At 40.5% G+C, this 9,002-nt stretch overlaps 1 non-coding gene and 1 pseudogene across 1 annotated transcript; both read left to right on the forward strand.

Annotated features, from left to right (window-relative positions):
* Positions 1 to 1,531: 1,531 nt before the first annotated feature.
* Positions 1,532 to 2,088, forward strand: LOC102268611 (peptidyl-prolyl cis-trans isomerase A pseudogene; annotated as a pseudogene).
* A 6,115-nt stretch (positions 2,089 to 8,203) lies between these two features.
* Positions 8,204 to 8,367, forward strand: LOC138987682 (U1 spliceosomal RNA). The gene has a single exon (XR_011464065.1). It is a non-coding gene; the product is annotated as a U1 spliceosomal RNA (small nuclear RNA).
* The last annotated feature ends 635 nt before the right edge of the window (positions 8,368 to 9,002 follow it).

Raw genomic sequence — 9,002 nt, forward strand, 5'->3', positions numbered from 1 at the left:
TTTTAAAGACATGAGAAGTATTTTTGAAATGTAGAGTCACTAAATAATGACTAGTTCTAAAAGATGTCATTTTAAAGTTTCCACTCTGTAATGCTGTAATTAAAAGCGAAATGAACATGAGATCTAGAGAGTACACACAAAGACCTGGGTCACCTCAGGACACACAATTTGCCTCTTCTACAGATCTAAGCCCAAAGGCTTCATTTATTTGCTAAAGATTAAAAGGATAAAGTGATTTTTTTTTCTTGCTTTAAAATAAAAAGGCAACTAAGTCAAGTCAAACATTGACTCAGAAGGAGAAGAGCTGTGGACACTTAGTATTATCCTAGATGTGTGGAGTGGTTATTGTTTACAAAGCACTCTCACTACCATTACCTCATTTGATCCTCACAATAGACCCATTAGTAACATTGTTCTTAATTTACAAATAAAGAAACCCAGTCTAGGAGAGTTCAGGGGACTGGTCCCAGAGTATGCAACTAATTGGCAGTACTAGAGCTGGGATTCTTTACCATCTGAATCAAGAAAAAGAAACGCAAGAAGGCAAAGTTGTTATCTGAGGAGTCTTTACAAATAGCATAATAATGAAGAGAAGCGAAAAGCAAGAGAGAGAAAGGTACATCAATTAAAATGCAAAGTTCCAAAAAATAGCTAGAAGAGACAAGAAGGTCTTCTTCAGTGAATAATGGTTAATAATAGAAGAAAACAATAAAAAAGTGAAAGACTAGAGATCTCTTCAGGAAAACTGGAAACATCAAGTGAGCATTTCACGCAAAGATGGACACAATAAAGGACAAAAATGGTAGAGACCTAGTAGACACTGAAGAGATCAAGAAGAGATGGAAAGAATACATGGAAGAACTGTAGAAAAAAAGATCTTCATGAATAGGATTATTACAATGGTGTGGTTAGTCTCCAAGAGCCAGACATTCTGGAGTGTGAAGTCAAGTGGGCCTTAAGAAGCACTGCTGTTAATAAAACTAGTGGATGCAATGAAATTCCAGGAGAACTATTCAAATCCCTAAAGGATGATGCCATCAAGGTTTTGCATTCATTATATCAGCAAATCTGGAAGACCCAGCAGTGGCCACAGCGCTGGAAAAGGTCAATCCTCATTCCAATTCCCAAGAAGGGCAGTGCGAAAAGAATGTGCTAACCATCAGACAATTGCACTGATCTCCCATGCTAGTAAGATCATGCTTAAAATTTTGTATGCTAGGCTTCAGCATTATATGAACCAAACTTCCAAATGTTCAAGCTGTGTTTAGAAAAGAAAGAAGAACTAGAGATCAAATTGCCAACATTTTCTGGATTAGAGAAAGCAAGGGAATTTCAAAAACATCTACCTCTGTTTCATCGACTACACTAAAGCCTTTGACTGCTTGGATCACGACAAACTGTGGAAAGTTCTTAGAGAGATGGGAATAGCAGACCATCTTACTTGTCTCCTGAGAAACCTGAATGTGGGTCAAGAAGCAACAGTTGGGCCTTTCAGATGCCGCCACCCCAGAGCCTCCCGTGCTGTCTAGCCATGGTCAACCCCACAGTGTTCTTTGACATCGCTGTTGATGGTGAGCCCTTGGGCTGCGTCTCTTTCAAGCTGTTTGCAAAGTTCCAAAGACAGCAGAAGACTTCCATGCTCTGAGCACTGGGAAGAAAGGATTTGGTTATAAAGGTTTCTGCTTTCACAGAATAATTCCGGGATTTATGTGCCAGGGTGGTGACTCCGCATGCCATAATGGTACTGGTGGCAAGCCCATCTATGGCGAGAAATTTGATGATGAGAATTTCATTCTGAAGCATACAGGTCCTGGCATCTTGTCCACGGCAAATGCTGGCCCCAACACAAACAGTTCCCAGTTTTTCATCTGCACTGCCAAGACTGAGTGGTTGGATGGCAAGCATGTGGTCTTGGGCAAGATGAAAGAGGGCATGGATATTATGGAAACCATGGAGCGCTCTGGGTCCAGGAATGGCAAGACCAGCAGGAAAATCACCATTACTGACTGTGGACAAATCTAATAAATTTTACTTGTGTTTTACTTAACCACCAGACCATTCCTTCTGTAGCCCAGGAGAGCACCCCTTCACCCCCATCTGCTCCAAATATCCTATAATCTTTGTGCTTTTGCTATAGTTCTTTGGGTTCTATATTTTCCTTATCTCCCTCCAAGTTTAGCTGGATTGCAAAGTTAAATTTATGATTATGAAATAAAAACTAAACAATTAAAAAAAAAAGAAGAAGCAACAGTTAGAACCCTGTATGGAACAACTGATTGGTTCAAGATCGAGAAAGGAGTATGACAGGGCTATCTGCTGTCATTCTGTTTGTTTAACGTATATGCTGAGCACATCATGAGAAATGTTGGGCTGGATGAGTTATGAGCTGGAATCAAGATAGGAGAGAGAATCATCAACAACCTCAGATATCCAGGTGATATCACTTTAAATGGCAGAAAGTGAAGAGGAACTAAAGAGCCTCTTGATGAGGGTGAAGGAGGAGAGTGAAAGAGCCAGCTTAAGACTAAATACTAAAAAAAATAAGATCACGGCATCCGCCCCCATTACTGCATGGCAAATAGAAGGGGAAAAGGTGGAAGCAGTGACAGATTTCTTCTTGGGCTCCAAAATCACTGTGGATGGTGACTGCAGCCATGAAATCAGAAGACAAATGATCCTTGGCAGGAAAGTGATGACAAACCTAGACAGTATGTTGAAGAGCAGAGACATTACTCTGCCAGCAAAGGTTCATAAAATCAAGGCTATGGTCTTCCAAGTGGTCACATACAGCTGTGAGAGACAGACTGTAAAGAAGTCAGAATGCCAAAGAATTGATGTCTTCGTACTGTTGTGCTGGAGAAGGCTTCTGAAAGTCCTATGGACAGCAAGGAGATAAAACCAGTCAATCTTAATGGAGATCAACCCTGAATATTCACTGGAAGGACTGATCCTGAAGCTGAAGCTCCATTATTTTGGTCTCTGATGCACACAGAAGAGTCATTGGAAAAGTCCCTGATGCTGGAAAAGATCGAGGGCATCAGAGGATGAAATGGCTGGATGGTATCACAAATGCAATGAACGTGAACTTGGGCAAATTCTGGGAGATAGTGAAGGACAGTGACACCTGGCATGCTGCAGTCCATGGGGTCGCAAAGAGTTGGACATGACTGGGTGACTGAACAACAACAGAGCTGGGAACGGAACCCTCACTTCCTAGCTCTTTCTAATTCACCAACTTGTGTTTTCTCCTGATATAAAATTGGGAAAGAGAATGTTTTCCCTGTGCAAGAATTATCAGGTCAACAAAACCAAAGGTGCAGAGCAGTATCTATGGAGAAGTACCAGTTTGGGAATAATTGCCTTATGATAGATTTTATTGTGGGGACACGATTTGAGGTTAGAGAAGCCAAGGAACAGAGGTTTGTTAAGTCAAACACTGGTTCTTTAAAGATTCAGGGGCTGGATGCCATTTAGGCATAACACGGTCTTCTCCCCACACCCACCCCCTTTTATAGTTGGCTTGCTCTTCTAGTCTGCTCTTTGGCACCTCCACCAGAGGGCAGGCAGAGCAGGAAGAAGAGCATTGGTAACCTGCTTGATCAAAGAGTTGGAAGAAGAAAACTTAAGACCACTACCTCAACTTAGAGTTTTGGAGTCTTTCTAGATTTCAGTTATGAATGGAAACTTTGCCACCACAGAATAAACAATGCAGCAAAATGATCAGAACTGGAGACTAGGAATGCATTGCGTGCAGTCGCTTCAGTCATGTCTGACTCTTTGCAACCCCATGGACTGTAGCTCACCAGGCTCCTTTGTCCATGGGATTCTCCAGGCAAGAATGCTGGAGTGGGTTGCTATGCCTTCCTCCAGGGGATCTTGCTGATCCAGGGAATGAACCCACGGCTTTTATGTCTCCTGCATTGGCAGTCAAATTCTACCACCTATGTTTCTCTATATTTTCACTCTGATTTTTCTGAATGATCAATATAAAGTGTTAAATCATTAAAAATATAACAAAAAAATGTGTACAAATAGACAGGCAATAAACAAGAATAGAAAATTCACAAAAGGAATTCAACTGGCAATGAATATCAGAAAATATTCCATTCCATTCCATTCCATTAAAGAAATACACAATTAAAGTAAGAAACTGCCACCTTTCTTCTGTCAAGTTAATGAATATTAAAAATTATAATTATGTGCAAGGGTATGGTGAGACAGGCATTTTCATATATGATTAGTACAAATGAAAAGTTGGTACCATCTTTCTGGAGAGAAATCTAACCATATAGAGAGATTAATCTGACAGAAGAAAATCAGAGAAATTTCCTACTACTCAAGTTGGAACTAAAATCTGGTTCTTTTTCCTCTAATCAAGTGAGTCCTTACATGGACAATACAGAATCATGATGTATGATAAAACAAAAAGCAAGCTTTATGCCACCTCTAGCCCTTGGCTGACTCAGTGGGATGGAAAGATGAGAACCTCTACCCCGAGAGAGAGAAAGGTCTGTAACTGTCACCACTCCAGCAACAGAGGCAGAGCATCCTGACAGTGGAGAGAACTGGGAGCATCTGGATGTCTCTCAAGATCACAGGGGCTGCCTCAGACCCATAGGAGAGGAAAGCAGTGCTTTCTCTAGGTTTTAGAAGGTGTAACACATCACGCTGACCTGCAGCCTATTGCGCCAGGCTGCCCTGGAGAGACAGAGAGAGTCAGGGGGAGACTGATTTTTTTATGGCACTATCCAGCATCCGAGGGTCTTATCAACAATGGTCAGACTTGCAGTTGGCCACTACTACACCTTCAAATTACATTGCAAAAAGACAGTTGTGGTCTTAAAGGTCACATACAACATTTGTCCCTAAATGCGAACTATTGTACCATAACAGAGTTCCTTGATCTTGTTTATAAATTAATACCTGCTAGATTAATTTAATGGAGAAGACAATGGCACCCCACTCCAGTACTCTTGCCTGGAAAATCCCATGGACGGAAGAGCCTGGTGGACTTCAGCCCAACAGGCTCTTCCGTCCATGGGATTGCGAAGAGTTGGACATGACTGAGTGACTTCACTTTCACTTTTCACTTTCATGCATTGGAGAAGGAAATGGCAACCCACTCCAGTGTGTTCTTGCCTGGAGAATCCCAAGGACGGTGGTGCCTGGTGGGCTGCCGTCTATGGGGTTGCACAGAGTCAGACATGACTGAAGTGACTTAGCAGCGGATTCATTTAATAGAAGAGAGATCCTGATGGTGAATAGAAGAAGTCTCATTATAGCACAAATCTGCTTGGGAGACCTAAGCCCCATAGAAAGAGATTCTCCTGAGTTCTAAGTATACATTCACTATAGTTTATAATATGGAGAAACTGAAAGCAGCTTAAATGTCTGATCAAGAGTGTGGTAGGTGCCTATTAACTATTTTATAAAATGGAAAATGCTTGTGAAAAAGAAGTGAAGATGCAGAATACAGAGGTTCTAGTTGAGGGTAAGTGACTCCCTCCTGTCTTTCCCACTGAATGGAGATATAACGTGGACAGAATAAACGACTGCTCTAAAATGAAATATAGTAGTCAGGTTGGAAAAGAAGATGAGAATGTGAAATCCTGCTAAATCAGCAGGGAGTTTCCTGTGTTTTGTTTTCTCTTTTTCCCTCCCAGTATCTCCTAGTCTGGACTTGGGGAAGACTGAAACCAGAACTGGGACCTGGTCCTGGACAGAGAGACTCCAGAAGCCTCTAGTTCTGGCCCAAGAAAAAGAAAGAGGATCTCTAATGCTCAAAGAAGACAGAAGAAATCACCTAGTGTTTTAATTTTTTTTTTCCATTTCTTTTTTTCCCATTTTAGACTCCAAGTAATCTAGGAGTATCAGTGGTGGCAGCTGTCACTGTGACAGAAGAAGGGATAACAGTGCCCGAAACTCTGATGGAAAGGATGTTTATTGAGAAGAGAAACCAGTGTGGGGCTCCAGGGAGGGTAATCATGGTACCAGAATTGTAACTGTGGACATGACATTGGCAAATTGCCTGTGAGAAGATACCATGTGGATATGTCACAGGTAGCTAGAAACGTAAATCTAGAACTCAGAAAAGAGGTCTGGGGTAGAATTATAAGTTCGTGAATCATCTGCATTTACAAGTTATTTAAAGCTAAATACCCTAGACATTTTCTCCTATTTGAATGACAGTTAATTACTGAGATTTTCTTGCAGCATTCTTCAGTATTTGCTTCACTGCAAAGTGAAAAATAAGACCATTTATTACAATACTAAAGATGGATTCTCTCCAACCACTGAAAAAAGGACATAGGATTTTATTTGGTCCCAAGATTTGGTGCCTGGCTCCTAAAACAGCAGTGTTTAAGACTCTGCTTGCAACATCCCTAAAATAACTTTGAAAAACTTTATATTCTCTAATATCTTTTAAAATTTACATATATTTTTTCATCAAATTTAAATAATGGCAAAAGATATGATTCAGAGTATCATAACTATTGATATGTTTCTTTTAATTGACCATTTAAAATTATTTATTTATTCATTTCTTTTTGTTTTGGCTGTGCTAGGTCTTTGTTGCTGCTCAGACTTTGTTCTCTACTTCCGGTGCACAAGCTTCTCTTGTTGCAGATCACAGGCTCTAGGACACACAGGCTTCAGGAGTTGCAGCATGTGGGCTCAGTAGTTGCGGTTCCCCGGGTCTAGAGCACAGACCCAATAGCTATAGCACACAGGTTTGTTGCTTCTCAGCATGTGGGATCTTCCTGGATCAAGGACTGAACCCGTGTCTCCTGCATTGGCAGGTGGATTCTTTACCAATGAGCCATCAGGGAAGCCCTTATGCCATGTTTTGATGTTTGAAAATCTTTGATTGATCACTATCAATTTTTTTTCAATAACAATCTGAATGCAAATTGATATATTCTCTGGTTCTATAAAGCTGTGTTACTTCTTCTTTTGTATTTAATTACCATTACAGTTAATAAACAGATTAAAATGATCAAAGAACATAAACAACACAAATAACTGTTAAATGTGCAAAGTTAAAATTTTATTATAAATATATGCTTTAATGAGATAATGGGTCTTTTTTTGTGTGTATGAATTCAAGATTCTGTTATTTATTTACTACTCCAATAAAGGTATGATAAGCATGTTATTTAATTAGCTTTTCTAATATTAAAGTTACACATCTTATGGTTTGCATGGTTAGTTGCTCAGTCATGTCTGACTCTTTGCAACCCCATGGACTGTAGCCCACAAGGCTCCTCTGTCCATGGGGATTCTCCAGGCAAGAATACTGGAGTCGGTTGCCATGCCCTCCTCCAGCAAATCTTCCCAATCCAGGGATCGAACCCAAGTCTCCTGCTTTGCAGGTGAACAGGTGGGTTTTTCACCATCTGAGCCACCAGGGAAGCCTTCTTTATGGTTTCAACAGCATCAAATTGCCCTAGAAGACATATAACAAAGTATTACATGCCTTCCCCCCACTTCCCATTTTCAACAGGCAACTACTTCTATTTTTACCTCCATATGTCCAAATAACATACTTATATTGCTACTTGTTGATTAAAAAAGTTTTAGTCATTATTTATTGATACTCCCTGGAAGCAGATGAGGTTTCACTTTTTAAAGCTGAAATACAGTTAGTGTACAATATCATGTTGATTTCAGGTATACTGCATAGTGATTTGACATTTGCATACATTATAAAATGATTACCATGATAAATCTAGGAATCATCTTTCTCCACATAAAATTATTACAGTATTAGTGACTATATACCTAATTCTGAATATTGCATCCCTGTGGCTTATTGAGTTTATAACTGGAGATTTGTACCTCTTAATCTCCTTCACCTATTTTGCCACCCTCTATACACCCTGAGGAGCTTCCCTGTGGCTCAGTGGTAAAGAATCTGCCTGCAATGCAGGAGACCCAGGTTAAATCCCTGGGTCGGGAAGATCCTCTGGAGAAGAAAATGGCAATCCATTCCAGTATTCTTGCCTGGGAGATCCCATGGACAGAGGACCCTGGTGGGCTACCGTACATGGGGTCAGAGTCAGAAAAGATTTAGTGACTAAACCACCACCACCACTACCACCACCTACCATGAAGGGGCCTTTCTTCAATTAGTGTATGAGTTTGTGGCAGCAGAGGATGAGATGGTTAGATAGCATCACCGACTCAATGGACAAGAATTCGAATACTTACCTGGCAGGGGAGATACCATGATCACGAAGGTGGTTTTCCCAGGGCGAGGCTTATCCATTGCACTCCGGATGTGCTGACCCCTGCGATTTCCCCAAATGTGGGAAACTCAACTGCATAATTTGTGGTAGTGGGGGACTGCGTTCGCGCTTTCCCCTGTAAAAAAAAAAAAAAAAAAATTCGAGCAAACTCTGCAAGGCAGTGAAGGACAGGGAAGCCCAGTGTGCCACAGTCCATGGGGTTGCAGAGTCAGATACAACTTAAGAGACTGTACAACAACATGCATCTATGGACTAATACTACATATTGCCAGAATTTAGACATATATTTTGTTCTTTTCTATTTTTTAAACTACTTAATTTATTTAACTGTGTCAGGAGTTAGTTGCAGCATGTGGGATCCAGTTTTCCAACCAAGGATGGAACCCGGGAGCCGTGCACAGGGAGTGTGGAGTCCCAGCCACTGGACCACTAGCGAAACTCTGAAAAAACTTATTCACATAAATCAGAAGATGGGACTGAAAGGAGTTTTATTATAGGAATAACCTACAATTATTTGAACCTCTAAGAGTTATATAATTAAAATCACATAGTAATAGATAATTAAAAATTATCTTTAATGAGTCACCAACTGACCACTCAATTAATTTCTCCTTTAATTTTGTAGAAAGTAGTGAAAACTTCCGAGTTTCAAAAGGATTATTATAATTATTCCTCTTGCTTACTGTCCACAGCAATAATTTGAATTGCCTGGCACTTCAGAAGTTCCTCTACCCCAAGGCAAAGAGCTGTAAC

The sequence above is a fragment of the Bos mutus genome, chromosome 4, assembly GCF_027580195.1.
Source record: "Bos mutus isolate GX-2022 chromosome 4, NWIPB_WYAK_1.1, whole genome shotgun sequence".
Taxonomy (NCBI): Eukaryota; Metazoa; Chordata; class Mammalia; order Artiodactyla; family Bovidae; genus Bos; species Bos mutus.